Below are 22,756 nucleotides of genomic sequence, written 5' to 3'. Positions count from 1 at the left end.
TCCTGTACTGGGATATGCCTCAAATAGGGAGAAAATACGTTGTTTATAACGTTGCCATGGTAACTCAAAATGGCGGGAGGTATAAAAAAATACTTCATGGGATCAGCACAAATGTTTGGATATACACACTGTGTGGATTATAATATAAAACTCTAGGTGTCCCACACCAGGATTAGATACCACGATCTCTTGCATTCAAAGCCTGTACTTTATGTGTGAGCTATACTGCAGCCATATATGGGCATGCATTTCTGGGAGCATAAGGGGTTTGGTCCCCCATTGAAAAGCATTGGATGTTTGACACCTCATAGCTTGGACATGCTTTATGCGACAAGGCCCAAATTTCTTGTGGAGCTTTCTCTGTAAGGGAAGTACAAACTCTGTCAAGCAGAAGTTTGTACGAGCTTCCTAAAGCTACTTCCGGTTAGCAACATGCTAAGCATTAGCCGCTAACATGGTTGTGTTCAGTATCACCGGCTGATTGTACTCTGTCAAATTGGTCCAAATCCTGTACTGGGAAGTGCATCAAAAAGGGATGCCAATACTTAATGTCACCAAACGTGACCAAAGTTCATGGGTCAGATTGGCCTCCTTTAGCAACTCAGCCTCACCACATCTGGGCCCAGAACTCAACATTTGACCAAATTGGTGTGTAGTGCCATTTCCCACAGGTGGGTGGTGCTGTACTGGCCAATTGGGTCGTGTCTGGGCATCATGCCAGGTCCTGTTGGAAGCAAAGGCCCAATAGGAAAGCATGTGAAATCCAAAATGGGGCAGAAAAGTGATACATGGCTGATAATCACTTGAAAATTTTAAAATGTTAAGAGGAAGTGACTGTGCGAATTTCAGATTCGCACAGTTTTTTGTTTTTTTGGTTCGGTTTTTGCTGGACATATTTTAATAAAGGCGTAAAAAATTATGATATAAAGAGGATTTTTATGGAATTTCAGAAATCCTCTAAAAACGGTCCCGAACAAATCGCTCTAGCTGAAAAAGTATAAGAGATATCAAAATAATTATTTCACTGTGAGTATCAGCAGGCTTTGGAGGACTATGGTGCTCAGTTTTATGTTTGTACAAAAATCGGTGTAGGCACAGCGACGATGTAAATAAGTGGATGATGTGGAAAAATGTTGCTCCAAAGCGTTTAAGATTTTGCACATTCGCTACTCCCAAACAAATTGTTCCTGCGGCAAAATCGTAACAGTTATCCACAAAATGAATTTTTTGTGAGTGCCAGAAGGGTCAGGACATTCATGTGTGAAAGTCTCATGCCTGTACATTAAACGGTTTAGGGGTAGTGACGATGCGAAAACATGTGATGTTTTGGATTTTCATGTGTAATTTTTCAAAACCGCTCCATAGGAAATTAATGGGGAGCGTTTCGGGATTTTGCCGGTCTGAAGTGATTTGCGAAAAATGTATAAATTCTACACCAATGACGGTTACATTTCCTGAATCCAGACAAAAATACCTACGTTTTGATGTAGAATTTGTCTACGTAGAGTGAAAATTGAGCGAGTAAGCTCAAGTTGTTTGGAGTTGTGAAATCTTTGAAAACGCAAGAGTGGGCCACTCTGCCGGTTGGAGAATTCCGTCATTGACTTTCATTATAAACAATGATTTTGCAGATTTTTGGACATGAGCTTTGAGGAGTAACTGTGAAGAGACCATACAAGATATCCACATCCCGTTTTCACTTCTGAGTAGTTCACAGACATGTCTACAAACTGGAAGTCAAACGGTGTTCGTAGGTGAAAGCATGGCGACACAGTACAGCGTTGAAAATTGTCATTTTGAGGCTTTTTCGAGGCTTTCTCTGTACCTGATGCCATTCATTTCCTATGGAAGTGGTTTTTCGTTAATTGCATTGCCATGGTAACTCGAAACCCCAATAAAAGTAATAGCACACCATTCCCGACCGAGCCGCACGTTTTAATATCTATATCATTGGGGTGCACGCTACGGTTTGGGCCGCATTAATTTTTGAAAACGTTTTTAGGTGCATAGTAATAGGTGCCTCCAATGCATTTGCCATGGCAGGCGCCTAATTAAATGCACTGAACCATTTATTATAACAGCTGTAGTTTTCAAGTTCTCAGTAAAAAAACAAACAAAGAAAACATGAAAATTAGTTCAGTATTCAGCCTGCTATAATTGATTCCAAGCCTGCTCAACATATTACAATAAGCAGAGCTGTCGACTGCCCCAAATCTCATCATGGCCCATAGGCAAAAGCAGTCGATGCGGCCATAGACATCATAAACGTAGACGCCTCGTTGGGTGGGGTCTGTCTGTGCTGCGGATACGTCAGAGCGTCCGCCATGTTGAATGTGGCAAATCTGCTATTAGACTCAGACACTTAAACAGTATCAGAGGGACTTTAATCTCACAATATACTTAATATTCGTAATATTTTTATTTTTTGTAATATTACGAGTTTATTTTCATATCCCTTCGGCTTCATTCTCCTGGCTTCATTCTCATAAAGAATAAAAATAACTGCAAACTGTGACTATTCTGGGAATTCCCCTTTAATTCTCATAATATGAAGTTTTTGTCATAATATTACCACTTTTGTGTTTTTAACTGTATTCACCTATGACTTTTTTCTCATATAACTAATTTTATCTCTTTTATACTACCCTGAAAAAGTGTTCCTAATCTGTGTCTATACCAGATCATAAAACGTTCACACAGATTTATCAAATAACGAAGACCACAATGTTTACATTTCACCAATGGATTTTGTATTCATAACACATATAGATCGATCTCTCTCTCTCTCTCTCTCTCTCTCTCTCTCTCTCTCTCTCTCTCCCTCCCTCTATACATATATATTCATAATACTTCAATATATATATTTGCACAACTATATCTAAAAACATCTATCAATAACTCTCTGTTTTGCCAATCTCTATCAATTAATCTATATATATTTCTTTACAAGTTTATATAAGCTCCATCTATATTTTTCTATCTGAACATTTAAAACATATATACAGGGAACAAAGACGTTCACTACTTTCTGCCACATACAATATGGCGGTCATGTGGACGTACAAACCTGCACCCTATGAGGCATGAAGTTTGCAGACGACACAAAACGTTTTTTCTGGCCCTACCGGGGCCTCTGGTATACTGGGGGCCTCGGGGCCGGTTGAGCTGGTAGGGGGCTATGGACATTAACATCTCATGGCAGATGCTCACCCCTTTAGGGGTTGCACTCTGCTAGTGGGGAGAGGGAAGGGAGGGGGAGTGGGTATAAACCCAGCCTGGATGTCTACTGTCGTATGTTTGTTCAGTTGTTTGAATGCCAGTGTGGGGGTGGGATTACACTTTCGTGTGGGGGGGGTGGGGGACTGATGTTTGGAGGGCTCCATGTCCAACCCCTATCTCAGTCCTGGTCAATGCCGTCTCCCGGTGCGGATTTCCTCCGGGGTAAGGGCTTTGCATGATTCGAGCGGGCTGGCTAACCAGAGGGTTTTTTTTTACCTCCGGGACAGCCAGGAGGTTTGGTGGGTGGGTCGGGGGGTGGAGGTGTTGGTCCTAGTGAGTGGTTGTCCCTGGCCCCCGGGCTATGGTGTTTCGGCTGGTGGAGCCTCCCTCTCCGGCTGGGTTTTTGGAGAACGGGGGGGCCTATCGGAGTCAGCAGGGGAGCTGGCTTCCTGGAGGAGCATGAGGATCCCCAGTCCTTTTCTCCCCATCCTCAGACTCCTAGTTCTGCCTGCTCCATCACGCTGCCACTCCTGTAGGACCTTGGGGAGGGGAGGGTTACTGGAGGGTCACACTTTCTGGTGACGTCCCTCATACCGATTTAATTTTAAATTTTAGACACTGTTTGTTTACTTGTCAGGTTTGGGTCTAAACTGTTCCCTCTCACGATATCATCTCAAGTCTGCGCTAAGTGGATTGTCCTGCTGTCCTGCTCCCCTCCGCTGGCTGTCACCTTGGCCCACTGGTGCATTGGTGATACTCGGTGTCTGGGGGTGGGTGCTGGACCATTCCTGGCTGCTGCTTCGCAGGGCCTGGGCTCCCGGGGCTCGGTCGGGGTTGCGGCCGGGGGTGCAGTGCCCCTGGGGCCCATGTCCGGTACCACTTCAGCATAGCAGGCTGCCAGCGGAGCCAACGGTCTCATCCCCACGGCTTCGGGGGCTTTGGCATTGCGGCGGCTGGAGAATTTCCTTGGGGCTGTCTCTCCTCTTCCCTTGGTGGGTGGGGCAGATTTCCTGTGTTGGCCCCTCTTGGGCACATTTACTTTGGGGGTCCTTTTGGGTTTTGGGTCCCTCAGCGCCAGCCTCGGTGCTCTGGGGGGTACGGGTCTTTGGCTCTTCACAACCACTATTGAGCATCTTTCACATAGATAAACCTCACAGATACGAACTCACTCTCACAAGCAACTACAGGTGTTTGGTTCCAGGTACTTACAGATACATCTATTTTTATCTTCAGCTGCCACATTATGCATGTTGTATTAAATAACACTGTATATACTTCAGCAATGTTATCAGGGTGTTACTTTATTGTATCTGTAAAACTATATCCGTTGTTTGTGCTGTTCTTTTTACGTCTCTCTTTGCAGGCGATGAAGCAGACTGAAGACGTTTTATCATTATCTCCCTTTTATCTCCTCTTTCACCTTCTCTCCCTTTGTTTCTTTTCTTGTTGTTATTTTCCTCTTCTACTTTTTCATTTTGATGTCCATATAACATGAAATACTCCCTGCATGAATTATAATAAACTTTTTACATGCATAAATCAAGCGGAGCACAATGGCAGAAGCCATACTGCTCCAAGAAGTCTGTTGGACTCTTTTTGGCATTAAGACAATTTTTATTGCCACATTGCCAGACAGGACACTGTTAAAGAAAACTGTTTTTCTCCTGGATTGTTACGTTCTTATCACTGCTGCACTTTATTTTGTAATTTTGTTTTATTTCAATTGCAATCTCATTAAAATTGTTGTAAGATGTAAGCAACGAAATCGTGTTTTTTTATGCATTCTGTACATATAGAATGTCAATAAAGTCTAAGTCTAAGTCTCTAATTTTCGTACACCTGCTTTGCATCTTTATTGGCCAGTTCATTGCCTTTTATTCCATTATGAGCTGGCACCCACAGAAAAACTACAATATACCTAATCTGTTTATTTGAGATAGTTCTTATTATTGCACCACTTGAATCTGAAGCAATTAATATTTTCATTGGTTCAGGTTCTTCCACTCTTCAAAATAAAGTTAATATTCTCACCTCTCTTCCACATTATCCTGTTGTGCAATTATACACAGTTTAAAGTTATTTAATGTCTCATAAATAACTCTCTGTTAAGTATTGTGTGGCGATGATCAGCTCTTAAGCTGATATCAAGACAATGGTTGAAAGGGATGAATTTGAGCTCTAGCGATCTTTTATCAGCAAAACCTGCACACATAGAATAAAAGGAGTGACAACTTCTTTTCAAGTTCAAGAATTTAATAACAGAAATAAAATGAACATCCAGAGAACATCACTATGTAATGCTGTTTACCTGAATTAACACAATATTTTGATTAATAAATCCTCTCTACTAGGCTAGTAAAACTTAACTAAACTAAAAAGCAAAATGATGATAAAAAGAAGCTAAGCTAAGGAACTATTTACATGCAAAAACAAACAAAAGATAAGAGTGGTTGATCATGATCAGAATAACTCAGTGAATCCTTGTTCACCGGTTTGTCCTGTAAAATCATTTAAACCCTTACGACAGAGTTTGTTAATGCGATTCTCCCTCCGGGCGTCTGGGGTCGCTGTAGCAACTCTGTGGCTAAGAGGTTACAACATAAAGTTGCCAAAATTGCCTTGAAAACCGGCATTAATATACAATATTGATGCGGGAATAAGACTCATAACACCATCGGAGGATGGCGGAGCAGAACAGTTACGCTTTATGCTTTAAAACGAACTCCTTTTGAAATGTCCAAAACCGGATGTTAGCAAGGCTAATAGCAGCTTGGCTAGCACGAGCTACCGGTTAGCCCTTTTGTTCTCAACACCATGGTTTACAAACATTTCCCAATACACCTTTTAACTTCACCCTCAGCTCGCTGCCCAAACCTCTGTCTCGTGTCAGTTCTGTCCAGTTTTGGCCATTCATGGAAGGGGCGTTGAAGGAGGAAGTTGTTGGCTAGCGTTAGCGGGCTAGCGCTTGGCTCTGCTGCTTTAATAACAGAACCTCTTCTAGTATGAATTTTTACTTCAGTCAGTGTTCAGCTTGACACCAGTGCTCATGTTTAGCAGCGTGTAGTTTATGCTTGACTTTTGAGACACAGGACTACAGGTTGCCCCTCTGGGGGTGTTTACATTGACCAAACACTTAATTAACCATTCTTCTTTTCTTGTTTTATTATAACAATCAAGATTATTCATTATAACTATAATTCATTGATGACGTCAGATTCGACTCCTTTTGATATATTTTGTTGGTAATTCTTTCTAAAAGCTCAACAAAAGTTGTGAAAAGCTTTCCAAATTTTTAGAACCTGTCCATAAGCTATTTTTGTTCAAGCTCAATGTGTTCAAAAGAAGCCTAATTGGGTGGAAATCTGCCTAATTTGGAAACACTGACTACACGGTTGCTTTTTTTTTTAGTTTTGGGATTTTATTGAGAATTTCTTTCTCAGCACTGTAGGAGTGGTCACAGAGCCACTGTTCAGCCTGAAGCATATAAAATGTTTTTTTTCTATTTTTTTATTGAGTGTGGCTTCTTACTTTTTGCAATGCGCTACACCACCAGATACAAAGCTTGTTTGCTAGCACTTGAAGATAAACACATTTTGGTCTCCCATCTTCATTCTCCATAAAGCCAAACTCGATGCAACTGTTATACTTCCTAATTTTAGCTGATTTGGCTTTAACCTTACATGATGAGGTGAATGGAGTTAAATATTTGTCCATTGTGATACTTAGCTCAACCACGACGCATCCTCAACAGTGTCTTCTCTGGACCAACAACATAGTTTCACGAACCCTGGAGGTCCGGGGGTCCCAGTTTGAAGTTCTGTTGCACTAATGGAATCAGGAATGAACCTCCAAAGGCATCTAAACATAATTTCAAAGTCTGCCTTCAATCACCTGAAGAACATCTCCAGGATTAAAGGACTGATGTCTCAGCAGGTTATGGAAAAACTAATCCATGCATTTAATTTTAGTCAAATCAATAACTGAAAGGGTGTTTTCAAAACATCAATCACACAACTGCAGTTGATCCAGAAATCTGCTGCCCGCGTTTTCACTAAGACAAAAAAGTAGAGCACATCTACCTGGTTCTAAAGTCCTATCTCAGACAATAGACTTTAAAATATTTCTGTTAGTCTATAAATCTCTGAATTGCTTGGCACCTAAATACATCACAGACTTATCAGCGTATCAACCATCCAGACCACTAAGTTCTTCTGCAGAAAGGCTTCTGTCTTGTATGAATTCTCATGTGTCTGTTTAAAGTTCCTTTTTCACTAAATCTTTGCTCACATAGTTCACAACAGAAAGGCTTCTGTCCTGTATGGATTCTCGTGTGTGTGTTTAAATGTCCTTGTTGGCTAAATCTTTGTCCACATTGATCACAACAGAAAGGCTTCTCTCCTGTATGGATTCTCGTGTGTGTGTTTAAGTGTCCTTTTTGGCTAAATCTTTGTCCACATAGATCACAACAGAAAGGCTTCTCTCCTGTATGGATTCTCGTGTGTGTGTTTAAATGTCCTTTTTCACTAAATCTTTGTCCACATAGATCACAACAGAAAGGCTTTTCTCCGGTATGGATTCTCATGTGTGTGTTTAAATTTCCTTTTCCACTGTATCTTTGTCCACATAGATCACAACAGAAAGGCTTCTGTTCTGTATGGATTCTCACATGCGTGTTTAAATGTCCTTTTTGGCTAAATCTTTGTCCACATAGATCACAACAGAAAGGCTTCTGTCCTGTATGGATTCTCATGTGTCTGTTTAAATGTCCTTTTTGACTAAATCTTTGTCCACATAGGTCACAACAGACAGGCTTTTGTCTTGTATGGATTCTCACGTGTGTGTTTAAAGCTCCTTTTTCACTAAATCTTTGTCCACATAGATCACAACAGAAAGGCTTCTCTCCTGTATGGATTCTCATGTGTCTGTTTAAAGTTCCTTTTGTGCTAAAGCTTTGTCCACATAGATCACAACAGAAAGGCTTCTCTCCCGTATGGCTTCTCATGTGTCTGTTTAAATGTCCTTTGTGGCTAAAAATTTTTCCACATAGATCACAACAGAAAGGCTTCTCTCCTGTATGGGTTCTCATGTGTGTGTTTAAAGCATATTTTCCAATAAATGTTTTACCACAGTCTTTGCAGCTAAGCTTCACTCCTGTGCGGCCTTTCCTACATGACTCCACATTTTTCTTCTCTGTAGAACATTTCTTATATCCAGAGTCTGACAACTGTTTCAGCTCAGAAAGAGGGTGCTCTACATCACTGTCCTTTTCATCCTCCTCAGTGTCTTCACCCTCTGAAGAAATGGAAGCATCTCCATGATCTTGTTTCCTAATGGATTCCTTTCCATCATCCTCTTCTGGAAGCTCTCTGCCTTTAATTTGGTCTGGATAAAGCTGTGAGAGCAGCAGAGACTGTTCATCATCCAAACTCTTTATGGGGGAAGCAGAGACTGGAAACCTGATGGCATTAATCACCTCCTTCCTATTGAGCTGCTTTCCAGGCAGACTGATGTGGACTCCCTCCTGTTCCTCCTTGATGTGGGGGAACTTTGAGTCATGCAGGTCGGCACGAGGTCTGTGGTCTAAACAAGCTTCTTCTTTAACCATCAGCTTCTGCTGAACATCTGCAGGAAACATTGAAACACATTATGCACATTAGAAAGTATTTTGGATCTCAGCCTAAACTGAGGCTGTTTGATTAGGATATATTTAGGACATTTTGTTGGATTAAATTCTTTGACATAAAATGACACAATATTGACATTTTCAGCCATGCTTTTAAAATAAAATTTTATGCTTTGTCAAATGTGCCTTATTTGTCCATGTTCACCCATACGGCGCATCTGATTATAAGGCAAGTGTGTATTATCACTCCACCCCTTCATGTACACAACTCTCTGTCTCTGTTGGGAGGACGGCATAGTTGGTATACACTGCCCCGTTTCTAACAAAAGGCCAAAATAAACTTAACTTTTATACTGACTTAACCGACTAAGTTTATTGTTACTAGCGCGTACTCCAGGCGCGGGCCACCTTTCTTGAAAGCACTTCTAGTTTAGATATTACAGTCAGGCAGTCTTGTAGACAGCTCAGGGGTTCGATCAGGTATGGTAACGCTCCGATTATCCATTGAGTGGAGCGGCTTTGTTGCTAACCTGTCATACTTACACATTTAAAAGATTTTTGGTCAATTGTACCACATAAGATCAGTCAGTAAGAACAACTTTAATCGCATATCAAACGGATATGTACATTTTGATAACATTTAAAGACTAAGGGTTATTATTGTCTGAAAAATACGGTAATAAAATTATTGCAAGGAGACGTCATTTTAGTTAAATGAAGAAGTTTTGACTATTCTGCCACAAAATGACAACTAAAGTGTTTTGATATAATTTTCTGATTAATTCCTTCTAAAAACTCACCAAATGACGTGAAAATGTTAACCCACCCAAAGCTATGGGAATGACATATACAAGTCCTGCACAGTGGTCAGAGGGATTTTAAGCCATTCTTCTTGCAGGATAGTGGCCAGGTCATGACATTAGCATAAAACAAGGTTCCGCCGGCTAATTGCTAATTTCCTAACAAAACTACTTGAAACTCAGCAAATTTATACAAACTCAATATGGCAAGTTCTTCTAGAGGCAAAGCCTTAAAACAGGATCTCACAGGCAACAAAGACGAAAACTTGAGGCAACTAACTTTAAGGCAGACCTCGAGTGGCGCAGCAAGTGATAGCCCTAGCAACCACGAGTCTAAAATACTAGCTGAACTGGAGAAACTAAGGGAAGAAAATCGGGACGGACACAAGCAGACAAGGCAGTCGCTGACTAAACTTGAATCCTCCATACAAGAACTCAAAGGAGAAATTACCAAACTTGAAAAGAGAACCACAGAGGTAGAAAAACGTATTAGCACTTCAGAGGACACCAGGATGCAATAGTTTTAATAGACCATTCTTAGTTTTAATAATAAAACACATGTGGCACCAACAGGGTTAGACCAGACAATACACACTACACAATACAATGTCCACTTTTTTTTTTTAACTTTACACTCTTTTTTTCATTATTATTCAAAAACCGTGCAACAAAAATAAAATTTTCATAACTTTCCCATTACTTGGAAAAAGTTTCCCTAAAATTGCATTACTTTACAACTTTACACAACTTGCAAAAACCCCATGTTTTCTCATTATCAACATTTTCTAGCGATCAACATACTTTTTTTCTTTGGGGAGAATATTTTTTTATTAAAGATTTGAACAAATGTACAATATCACATGGCATGTACAAATGTAAAGAAATGAGGTCTTACAATCTTAAGGCACACATATTAGAAGATAATAAATCAGAAATGACAAAAGCAAACAGAAAAGACAAATAAACAAACCAATAAAATAAATAAAAACAACAATGAGGTACTAGTTCTCAAAAAAATTTAGATCAATATAGGCGTTTTAAGGTTCTGAAGTGGTTTTCCAGTGTGGGGTGAATATAAGATTAAGGTTGATCCATACTCCAATCTGGAAGGTGGCGGTAATGCACCTAAAAGTTGTTTGCCAACCACCATAAAAAAGAGAAGAAGAAGAATCCAAGATGGCGACGACCGGTGCGGCAGAGAGTGATGAATTAATCTTAATTCTTTGAAGGATGTTTCAAATTTCGGTCTCTAAAAAAATACTTTTAGTCTCCAAAGGGGGGGGGATGCGCCCCCGTCTGGATCCGCGCCTGGTTTGAACTATTGTGAACCATGCCTGGGAATGTCTGTCTGTATTTAGTGTATGTAGGCTGTATGTTTTTTTTTTTTTTTCTTTTTTTTATGTGGACACTGTAGTACTCTTTGTTGATTTGGGTTGGGTTGTTTTTGTTAACTTTTGTTGATGTTTATATAAAGTTATGAAAATCAATAATAAAAAAAACAATATGTCTGCAAGACAGGCTAACTTGGCAATGCAGTCTGGATCATGAAAGAAATGTGCAATGTCTGGTTTTTCCTCTCATAAATTCAATCATTTCTCTGTGTAGCTCAACAACTCTCTGCAACACTTTCCCACGAGACAACCATCACACCTCACTGATAAAGCAGTGCGTCATGTTCAGCATCCAGATTTGGACAAAGTTGACCAAACAGCTGTGATTGCAAAGCTCTGGATTTCACAAAGTTAACTGCAGTGATAGCTGTGTTCAGAACAGAAGATCTGGGTCCATGTCTCTGGAAGTTAGTGCCTGCTGATGCAGGACACAGTGGGTAGCTATAACGCATGGATTGATGGATTTTATCCACGCTTCATCTCCACTCTTTGTGCCCGTCATCACTGCTGAGCCATCCGTACAAACAGAGACATTTTCCAGCTCAGTCTCACTTCAGTCAGAAAAGCATCAACTAGCTTAAATATTTCCTCACCAGTTGTCCTGCCCAAGACCTCCTTGCAGAGACAAAAATCCTCCAAAACGTTTCCCTCCCAGGGATAGAGCACCAAAGCTATCAGCTGAGCAGCATTGAATTGTCTGTAGATTCATCCAGCTGTATAGAAAACTGATCACATGATCACAGTCTATCCAATAACTGTTCCTGAATGTCAGCCGACAGTTCTTTAATTCTTCTTCTCATCATGACGTCTGAAAGTGGGACAGTTTTCAACTTGTTAGCTGCTTCTGTGCCAAGTAGAACCTCACACATGTCCACCACAGCAGGAAGCACAAGATCTATTCCTATTGAGTGTAGCTTCTTACTTTTTGTGATGCACTACGCCACTACAAACAATTTACACGATGAGGTAAATTAGAGTTAAATAGTTGTCCATTGTGATACTTAGCTCAACCTCATTGCATCCTCAGCAGTGTCTTCTCAGGACCAACAACATAGTTTCACAAACCGGGAGGTCCGGCGGTCCCGGTTTGAAGTTCTGTTGCATTAATGGACTCATGAATAAACCTCCAAAGGCATCTAAACATAATTTCAAAGTCTGCCTTCAATCACCTGAAAAACATCTCCAGGATTAAAGGACTGATGTCTCAGCAGGTTATGGAAAAACTAATCCATGCATTATCTTTTAGTCAAATCAAAAACTGAAAGGGTGTTTTCACAGGTCCACCAAAAACTTCAATCACACAACTGCAGTTGATCCAGAAATCTGCTGCCCGCGTCCTCACTAAGACTAAGAAAGTAGAGAACATCTACCTGGTTCTAAAGTCCTATCTCAGACAATAGACTTTAAAATACTTTTGTTAGTCTATAAATCCCTGAATTACTTGGCACCTAAATACATCACAGACTTATCAGCGTATCAACCCTCCAGACCACTTCTGCAGAAAGGCGTCTCTCCTGTATGAATTCTCATGTGTCTGTTTAAATTTCCTTTGTCGCTAAATGTTTGTCTACATAGATCACAACAGAAAGGCTTCTGTCTTGTATGGGTTCTCATGTGTTTGTTTAAATTTCCTTTTTGGCTAAATCTTTGTCCACATAGATCACAACAGAAAGGCTTCTGTCCTGTATGGATTCTCATGTGTCTTTTTAAAGTTCCTTTTTCACTAAAACTTTGTCTACATAGATCACAACAGAAAGCCTTCTGTCCTGTATGGGTTCTCCAGTGTGTGTTTAAATGTACTTTTTGGCTAAATCTTTGTCCACATAGATCACAACAGAAAGGCTTCTGTCCTGTATGTATTCTCACATGTGTTTTTAAATGTCCTTTCTGGCTAAATCTTTGTCCACATATATCACAACAGAAAGGCTTCTGTCCTGTATGACTTCTCATGTGTATTTTTAAATGTCCTTTTTGGCTAAATCTTTGTCCACATAGATCACAACAGAAAGGCTTCTCTCCTGTATGACTTCTCACGTGTATTTTTAAATGTCCTTTTTGGCTAAATCTTCGTCCACATTGATCACAACAGAAAGGCTTCTCTCCTGTATGGATTCTCACGTGTGCGTTTAAAACAGATTTTTTAAGAAATGTTTTGCCACAGTCTTTGCAGCTAAGCTTCACTCCTCTCCGGCCTTTCTTAGATGACTCCACATTTTTCTTCTCTGTAGAACATTTCTTATATCTAGAGTCAGACAAGTGTTTCAGCTCAGACAGAGGGTGTTCAACATCACTGTCCTCTTCATCCTTCTCAGTGTCTTCAGTCTCTAAAGAAATGGAAGCATCTCCATGATCTTGTATCCTGATGGATTCTTCTCCATCATTCTCTTCTGGAAGCTCTCTGCCTTTAATCTGGTCTGGATAAAACCTTGAGAGCAGGAGAGACTGTTCATCATCCAGACTCTTTATGGGAGGAGCAGAGACTGGAAACCTGGTGGGATTAATCACCTCCTTCCCATTGAGCTGCTCTCCTGGCAGACTGATGTAGACTCCCTTCTGTTCCTCCTTGATGTGGGGGGGCTTTGTGTCATGCAGATCGGTACAAGGTCTGTGGTCTAAAGAAGCTTCTTCTTTAACAATCAGCCTCTCCTCAACATCTGCAGGAAACATTTTAACACATTATGCACATTAGATAGAATTTAGATCTCAGCATAAACCGAGGCTCATTTGATTTAACATATATTTAGGACATTTTGTTGGATTAAATTCTAGGACAGAAAATGACAATATTGACCTTTTCAGCCATGCTTTTTTACGCTTTGTCAAATGTGCCTTATTTGTCCATGTCCACACATATGGTGCACCGGAATATAAGGAAGATTAAATATTCTTCCCAAGTGTGTAATATCACTCTGTCCCTTCACGTACACAGGTCTCTATCCGTCTCTGTTGGGAGGACAGCATTGTTTATTGTTACTAGCGCGTACTCCAGGTGCGGGCCGCCTTGTATGAATGCACTTCTAGTTTAGACATTACAGTCAGGCAGTCTTGTAGACAGCTCAGGGGTTCGATCAGGTACGGTAACGCTCCGATTATCCATTGAGTGGAGTGGCTTTGTTGCTAACCTGTCATACTTACAGATTTAAAAGATTTTTGGTCAATTGTACCACATAAGATCATAAGATCAGTCAGTAAGCACAACTTTAATCACATATCTAGCTGATATGTCAATTTTTGAGAACATTTAAGGACTTTAAGTGTGCTTTATAGTCCAAAAACACGGTAATAAAATTATTGCAAGGAGATGTCATTTTAGTTAAATGTAGATGTTTTGACTATTCTGCCACAACATGACAAGTGTTTTGATATAATTTTCTGATCAATTCCTTCTAAAAATTTACCAAATAATGTGAAATTGTTAACCCACCCAAAGCTATTTATTACAAAAAGTCCTTGGGTCTTTTTGTTTCATTTTCTGTATAAATATCATTTCTGGAAATAAAGAAAATCTTTGTTTGATCAATTGTTGATGAGTATAATTTTTTCTTTAAACTACTTTTTAACCTTGTGCTTGCTGTAAACAGCACGAGACTTTGACTTAAAAACCCATTTTCAATTACAATAAGGTAATCATGCTAATTCCACTTATGTTCATCCATTAAAATTATTATCAATTAAAAACCACTTAGATGAATAATTAGGGTAGTGTGAAAGAGTAAAGATGGCATTCTTTGGTGATTTAGCTTCACATTGTCTCGACCCCATGACCCTTGACCCCATGACCCTTAGGTGCGCACCCCCCTTTGAAAAATCCTGGACCCGCCCCTGTTGAGCACGGGGTAAACAGGTTTTGAGCGCGCACGTGTGATGTTTAAACGTTGAATACCTGTCTCACTGCGCGCTCAAACAAAAGACACAAATATTGCTCCAGAAGTTGATATAGGCAATGCTGACAATGAAATAAGTGGGTATACGCCATATACCCGTGTAAACCCTGGACTACACCATTCGACTTCATGTGAGATCGTGAACCACTGACATCCATTATGCAAAGCTTAATTTTTCTTTACCATCGACAGGCTGCAGCCTTGCCATGAATTCCTCATTTTCCATCCACTTTTGTTGAAATTAGCATTTTCCCCCATTCTCTAGCTCTTTCTCCACCTCGAGCTCAGTTCAGTTCAGTTTATTCGAACAACAAAACAATATAAGATGTGTAAATACAACACAACACAATGAATACATAAACCATAATAAATTGTTCGAAAAGGAATGGGACGAAGTATAAACTTTTAAGTTTCCCATCCCTAATGATTCAAGTGACCTAAGTTGCTCATTTAACTAATTACATTCGCTCTTCCATATTAATCTACCTCTTCCGAACATTGTAAAAACATACGGCTTTACGATTAACCGGAAGCAGTTCAGCGCAAACACGCGGAATCAGTTATATCTGATAATATATCTGACGAAACTGTTTTTACGAACATTGTTTTTTAAATAAAGGCATTTCTAATGCCACAGATAATTAGCCTCGTGAGACCATCCTGATCTCGCGAGCTTTCAAGGTTTCACTCGCAGATCAGTCTGGCTACTTTCCGTTAAAGAAAATTTGGAGCCGTTCACCAAACGAACGTCCAATCAGCATTGGCTTTGAGGCGGGTTGAGGTGTGACGCAACGAGAAGCGCGACAGTTCAGTCTAAAGAACAAGGCGGCTTCAGCCGATGAAACTAGCGTTAGCGTGGCTATCGAGCAAGTTTTATCGGAATTACAGAGTATTTCTTTGCTGAGCTAACGAGCCTTTACCTGCAGCAGCAAGAGTAGCTTGGCTTGTGGTTGTGTTTTCGTCGTCGCTCGTAACAGAGTGACGACGAATCTGATTGGTTCATTTGGCCCGTCTATCACCAACATAGGCCAATCACCTAACCAGTATTTTTGCCCCTTCCCAAAATTACTTCAACGGAAGGTTTCCCGATGGATATGCGGAGCAAATCTATCTGGCGGAGTCAGGTAAACAGATAATCACATTTAACAACTTTTAATGCCAGTTAAGGCCTTAATTTTAAAAAATGTTATTCAATGACTTAATGATTTTTAATGCCCCGCAGAAACCCTGAGTTAGGAAAAAAGATTCTGATCTGTCCGCATCGGAAATGACACACGATCGCGCATTTTCATTAATTTTTAGCAACTCCAGGTGATTATACACAAAACAGTGACTGAATGGTCCTTGTGACAGAGGTTAAAATTAACAAAATAGAAAGAAAAACCAGGAGAGTCAAACGACGACACACCAGCGTCAATTTTGATAAAGCTGTTTCAAAATAAGGCCAATCGGAGCGGAAAAAGGACACAAAGTGATGCAAACTTTTTTCACTGATTGGTCAAGGACAAATACGGTTTTCGATGTAGAAATCAAAAGTACCGTATTTTCCGGACTATAAGTTTTTTTCATTGTTTGGCCGGAGGTGCGACTTATACTCTGGAGCGACTTATGTGTGAAATTATTACACATTTTGTATATCATTACACCTGTTATTTTCACACCAAACCGCAAGAGGGCGCTCTAGGCCTGTGTTGAATCAGACCTAAGCGCCGTAGAAGCGGAAGTGCCGCAGCTTCTACCTCCGGAGTTTATTTATTTATTTATTTTTTTTTTTTTTTTTTTTTTTTTTTATTTCCTTTATTTAACCAGGTAAACCCCGTTGAGATCTGGATCTCATTTTCAAGGGGGACCTGGGCAAAAACTACCTCCGGAGTTAACGGAGTTATTTGAAAGTGACACCGAGGATGAAGATTTCACTGGATTTTAGTTATTTGGAGTGACACGGGCGCTTTGGTTAACTTCTTCGCATGTCATTTATGCTTTATCTGAATAGCTTTTAATATGTTACGTTAACATACCAGGCACATTCTCGGTTGTGTCATGTAGCGTAAGCTAACCGTACAATTATTCAGCCTGTTGTTCTATTTTTATTTAAAATTGCCTTTCAAGATTACATGTCTGTTCTTGATGTTGTATATTATCAAATAAATTTCCCCCAAAAATGCGACTTATACACCAGTGCGACTTATACATGTTTTTTTCCTTCTTTATTATGCATTTTATGCCTTGTGCGACTTGTACTCCGGACCGACTTATAGTCCGGAAAATACAGTAACATTTAGAGTGACGTCATTAATATTAAGGAATATTGTTATTATCTCAGAACAGCAGCTAGAGCTGCAGTGAGTCCCTCCCTACTTCCCTCAGCGCTGCCTCACAGGCACAGGCAGCTGCCTCATCCTGAAAAACCTTCATACAGTCAGAGCAGATAGGAGACCTGCTCCGTTTTCACACTGCAGATGTATAACACATGCACAAAGATGCTGGTGATTCCTCCCTGGATTACAAAGCGGGATGTAAATATTATGTAAATATGCACTAAAATAATTACCTGATTACCACACAGCTTCAATCACTTATTCACCTTTTCAATGCGTGTGCCTCCGATTACTATCTTTGATGTAGAATTAGATGTATGCAGTGTGGATTCGGCAATGTAAAAAAAAAAAAAAAAAAATCATACATTACATAAATTAATCTCATTGTGTGTTGCATTTCAATAACATTTTATCAACAGTGACAAACGGTAATTTTTATAGTTTTGTCTGATTGGATGCTAATGAATGCAGTGAGTTTTGGCCTTTAGCTACAACACAGGACACAGAAACAAAGTAAAGCAATCCTTACTGTTGATAGGAGCAGCAGTTAATGGAAAGCTGCTATCAGTCTCCTCCTTCACAAGGAGCTGCTCTCCTTCCTGATGGACCCCGGGTTCCTCATGTTCCTCCTTTATGTGGAGGGGCTCTGACTCCTGCTGCTCCCCCTCAGGACTCTGTTCTTCAGGAGCCTCTTCTTTAACATCTGCAGCCAACACTGAAACACATTACATGCTTTATCAACAACTAGATCTTTACAATGTTACAACCATGTCAACAGATGTGACTGAAACTGATCAAACAGCCAAAGACGTCATGTTGACCACCAACAGTGGACAGACACAAGCACTAAAAAGAGGGAATTAGGTGTGTAACTATATTAGTGTTTCACAATTAAACCTTCCCATAACTAAAAGAGCCAACGTCTACAGGCTTAAGTCAGTATTGAATGTCAGTTTTTGGCAAGGTCAGTCTCACATACACCTACAAACCCCCTCAATGTTAGCCTGTCAAGATGCTGACCCAAAACTTTATTTGGTCCCTAACTTAGACTTGTGTACCAAAACTAAGGACATTCACCGGGTATGTCTAAGTATTACATTTATCAGAGATTTTACCAATTACCTGTGTGGTCTAAGGAACGACTCCCCTGAAAAAAACTGTCAGGCTAGAATGACCCTCAAAGATGCAGGTGTGGAAACCAAAACTGAACAGGTAACATGTGACTTGTTAGCACCCCAGAGACAGAAACTCTGTTATCTTATGAGCAGCATGACACAGTAAAAGACTAAAACTGCCCAACCAACCCATTTTCTGTTCCCCACCTCCAGGTGCAGTAGTTCACATCGGAAATATGGTTCTGCATCACCTTGACATTTCCAAATTGGATTCAGAAATTGAAATAATAGATTTCTTTAAAGGATACAATTTCAATACTGAAAGACAGTTTTTACTTGCAGTCACCCAGCTGATTAAATTCAGTCTCACCCAATCAGAGTTGAGCTCGGTCCCTCTGCCTTGCTTCCCTAGAGCTACAGATTGGACCAACACTGAGGTTATGACCATTACTCTGGTTCTCTTTGTATTTGGATGGGTCATCGTCACCAGCATCCCACTCTTCAAATTCCATTATGACTTGACAACTCCTAGCATGAAACACAGTTGGGACGACCCCCGATGGAAACCCTCACCATGGTGACGAGAGATAAGGGTAATAAATTGATTACCCTTTAAGGGAGATAAGGACTGGCTGAAGATAAAAGGCACACTGGACAAGGGTTCTTTCTTCTTTGTGCAGCGCCGCTGTGTGAAGTCACACCAATGCGGTACCGCGCACGTGACGTCACCGTCTCAAGAGCAACGCCCCTTTTGCCGCTTAGGTAGGGCATACAGGAGAGAACGCATACAGGAGAGAACGCACGGATAACAGATATGACCGACTTTACAGCCGTTAAACTTTCCCAAGACGATGTCCCAGGCACACGGATTACTGGTCGCACTGTGGAAGAACACACCAACCTTCAGCTCAAACGATGGCTTGAGGTTCGATGGCTTAAAAAGACTGGAAAACTGGCCGAGTTGATGAACGGTAAGCTTTGTTTTTTTTTTCCTGCGCGGCGATCATGGCAGCGTCGGCCGTTTTTTTTTTTGTTGTTGTTGTTTGCAATCACCGTCCAGGAATGGGTATATGTTTAATGTTTGTCTCATTTGAAATGTTTTTGAGTAAGCCTGGTAGCAGGCTATCATGTTAGCGCCTGCTACCATGATAGCCTATATGCTGTCATGGTAGCAGGCGCTACTTTATTAACATGTCGGCCACCAAAATACTCTTACCTTGACTTGATGTCGCTGGAATTGGGTCAGGATGTTCTTCGGTTGTGCCCTTTCCTCCGACAACATGCTTGCTACATATGTACTTGAATTTGGTAACTTTTTCCGGGTTGAACTGTTGTGTAGGCCGACCGCCCCGCACACATTTCTCCTTGGCAGTCTCGAAGAAAACATCCTTCATATGCGGCCGATCAGCGTACCTCGAGTCGCTGTTGCACGTTCCATAGCAACAATGTTTAAAAACCATGGTCTTAGATTTGGAAAAAGCAGTCGTTTACCGAGTAAAACCAAGGCTAACGCACGTCTCTTGCAGCGAAACAACGGCGGCTTTTCCGGAGTTTGCCCCACTGCGTACCACGTGATGTGACGTCATCGTGACGTTTTGTTTCTAAAAATAGCTCGCGCGCGGTACCGCATTGATTAGTTACCGTTAGCCGGGGGCCACCTTGAAGCCCAACTAGAACGAATTAGAAGCTAGCAGTCAACTCTTCCTGTGGGTCTACGCTTCTCCAGGAGTAAATGCTGCTTGTCACGACTTTGATGCAATCAACTGGTTCCCTTATATAGGAATTTTTTTTGACCAATCTGTATAATCTGACCGAATCTGTATAATATGATTGAACTTGACTTTGTAAAGTGCCTTGAGATGACATGTTTCATGAAATGGCGCTATATACATAAAATTTAATTTAATTGAATTAACAGTGCAGGAACTAACTCTGCTAGCGGCTGGTTTCGGCGTTGCCCATAATAGCCTCAGGCCTGTTTTGGTATACCAGCTTTGCTACCTCAGGATTATTTAGCCAGTATTCTTTCAACGCTGTTACCTCAAAGTGCTGATATGTTGATTGTGATGGTTAATGCTGATGTCAATAAGATTCCTAATCAACTATGAGTTGATTACACATTGCTACCTCTCAATCCATTTTGATTGACTTATTTTTGTTTCTTTTTCATGTTCTATTTAGTAGTGTTTTCTAGTATTTTACTAAGCAGAATAATTACCGTAACAGCAAATTATTAGTTTGATAAATAACTGGCAAATTGTAGATTTTTGTAATTATTTTAAGTCAGAATTTGAATGGTCTCTAAGAGTTACCTTATCTCCTTTTGAGTTAATAACTGAATAAACAGACATTTTTATTAGTTTGTGATGGAGTAATCATTAAAACTCCAACTGCAATTATAATTAGTTGCAAAAAGTTGCCAACAAGTAAACGCTTCTATGCTGGTTTTCATATGTCCTAGAAAAATACAATTTGCTTTGATTATCGCTAATCACCAACAGTATTTTTCTTGGAAACATAAATCCACCTTCCTGAGCCATCCTTGGAAACAGACGGCTGCTTTATTCTTGGAAAACACAGTTTTGTTACTAGATGGACCCGATGAATTGATCAAAAATAGATCCTAAATGTAAAGAGATTTTCATTCAATCAAAATTTAGTAAGGAAGAATGGCAGGTAGCCTACAAAATATAACCATGTACAAAGATACACGATAGAGACAGAAACATTGATAAGAGCAAGACAGACAATTTGTAGAGGAAACACTAAATTGTTTATATTGTTCTCAGATAACTGTCCACATCATGTTAATTCATAATGAGTTAATGAGGCACTACTACCACATTTATTTTATATTAAGCTTTGTATGCTATGGAAATATTGCACATTCCATCATCGTGTGTTATGTAAATAGGCTGGAGTTTATACTTCCACTATCAAATAATGTTTTTCTTTCCCTGGTCAATATCAACTGATATTTTACCAGTATCTTCTACTCTTGATATTTCTTTAGAACAAACTTTAGATTTGACTGGTTTGCTCTTTCTTGCCTCACTGATATACGGTGTAACTGTCTGTGTGTTTGTCACACCAGAAATTCCCCATTGTTGGACAATGAAGGAATTCTTGGTCTATTTCTGTATGTAGTCTAAATCCATTTAATCTTTGGCAGGATTGGTCCTCCATACCCTACACCCAGAAGAAAACCGACTACTATCTTTCTAGACAAGATAAAACAAAGAGTGACGTTTGTGGGAACTTTATCAGGCAGACAGACAAGAAGAACTTGATGCGGAATCTTGCTACATGCTAAGCTAGCATTAGCACCTCCTAAACCACGTGCTAAGATAGCATTAGCGCCTCCTAAACCACGTGCTAAGATAGCATTAGCGCCTCCTAAACCACGTGCTAAGCTAGCATTAGCAGCTCCTATGCTACATGCTAAGCTAGCATTAGCACCTCCTAAGCAGAGCTGCAGGCTTAGCCAGTGTTCTGGGGGAAACCCTGCAACGAGTTGTGATGAAGAGGAGGAATCCATCAGCTGCTGAAAACGGCTCCTAAACTTTAGCTCCATCCACACAGTTAGCATGAAGAAGGAAATCTCCAAACCTGATGGGTGCAGCAGAACTCTGGGCTGGAAAACATCCCCCATCATTGGTGTCTCCTCTGCTGCGTCCTGCCGCTCTTTGAGCTCCTGCTTCCCTCCAGTTTCTCCGCTGTGCCTCCAGCTGCTGGACTTCTTTCCAGACTTCATCACCTGCAGCAGCAGCTGCTCTCTTTCAGCCTCACCAACACTCCCGATTCTGGCCTCACAGCAAAACAAGGACAAAGAACCCGGAAGAGAGCGACGTGGCTCTGTGGCTCTAGTTATTGAACAGTGAAGGGACCAACGGAACCGGAAATACCCTTCTTTTAGTAACTGTGAAGATTCGTCTTTCTCTTCTTCTTGTATTTTCTTTTTTTTTTCTTTTTTTGGCGGTTGGCAGAAAAACGTGTGATGTGCATTACCGCCACCAGCTGGTATGGCGTGTGGTCTGTGATGGAAAAATCATTATATTACATAATCAAATTATATTAAACAATTTAGTTATTTTTTTAAAAACTCTTATAATTTGTATCTGTTTTCTTTCCAAATTTCTTTGTAATATATCTAAAATATTAAACGTTTCTTTCATTTTCTCAAATTATCTCATTAAACTTCCTAATTTAGCATGTTAAATTGTCACATATTCCTGTATTATGTTTTTGTATCTTCAAAAGTGTTCTGTTCTTTTCTGCCATTCTAGCTTCAGATTTTGTTTGATAATATTCTTTAACTCTGATTCACTGATATTCACTGTTAAGTTTATGAGGTTTTGAGTTGCCATCTTAGCCACCCTATCTGCCATTTAGTTTCCTTTTAATCC

The 22,756-nt window shown here is 40.3% G+C and overlaps 1 protein-coding gene and 1 long non-coding RNA gene across 2 annotated transcripts in view; both read right to left on the bottom strand.

Annotated features, from left to right (window-relative positions):
• Nucleotides 1-22,756, bottom strand: part of LOC105921678 (NLR family CARD domain-containing protein 3) — a 1,041,521-nt gene that overhangs the window by 756,673 nt on the left and 262,092 nt on the right. The window lies entirely within an intron of this gene.
• LOC118557893 lies at nucleotides 8,295-17,794 on the bottom strand. The gene is made up of 3 exons (XR_004928087.1): nucleotides 17,765-17,794; nucleotides 8,693-8,841; nucleotides 8,295-8,611 (listed from the first exon to the last, which is right to left on the bottom strand). It is a non-coding gene; the product is annotated as an uncharacterized LOC118557893 (long non-coding RNA).

This window comes from Fundulus heteroclitus, chromosome 24, assembly GCF_011125445.2.
Source record: "Fundulus heteroclitus isolate FHET01 chromosome 24, MU-UCD_Fhet_4.1, whole genome shotgun sequence".
Classification (NCBI taxonomy): Eukaryota; Metazoa; Chordata; class Actinopteri; order Cyprinodontiformes; family Fundulidae; genus Fundulus; species Fundulus heteroclitus.
Note: the sequence above shows the minus strand (reverse complement) of the source record. Positions and strands in the feature narration are given on the sequence as shown.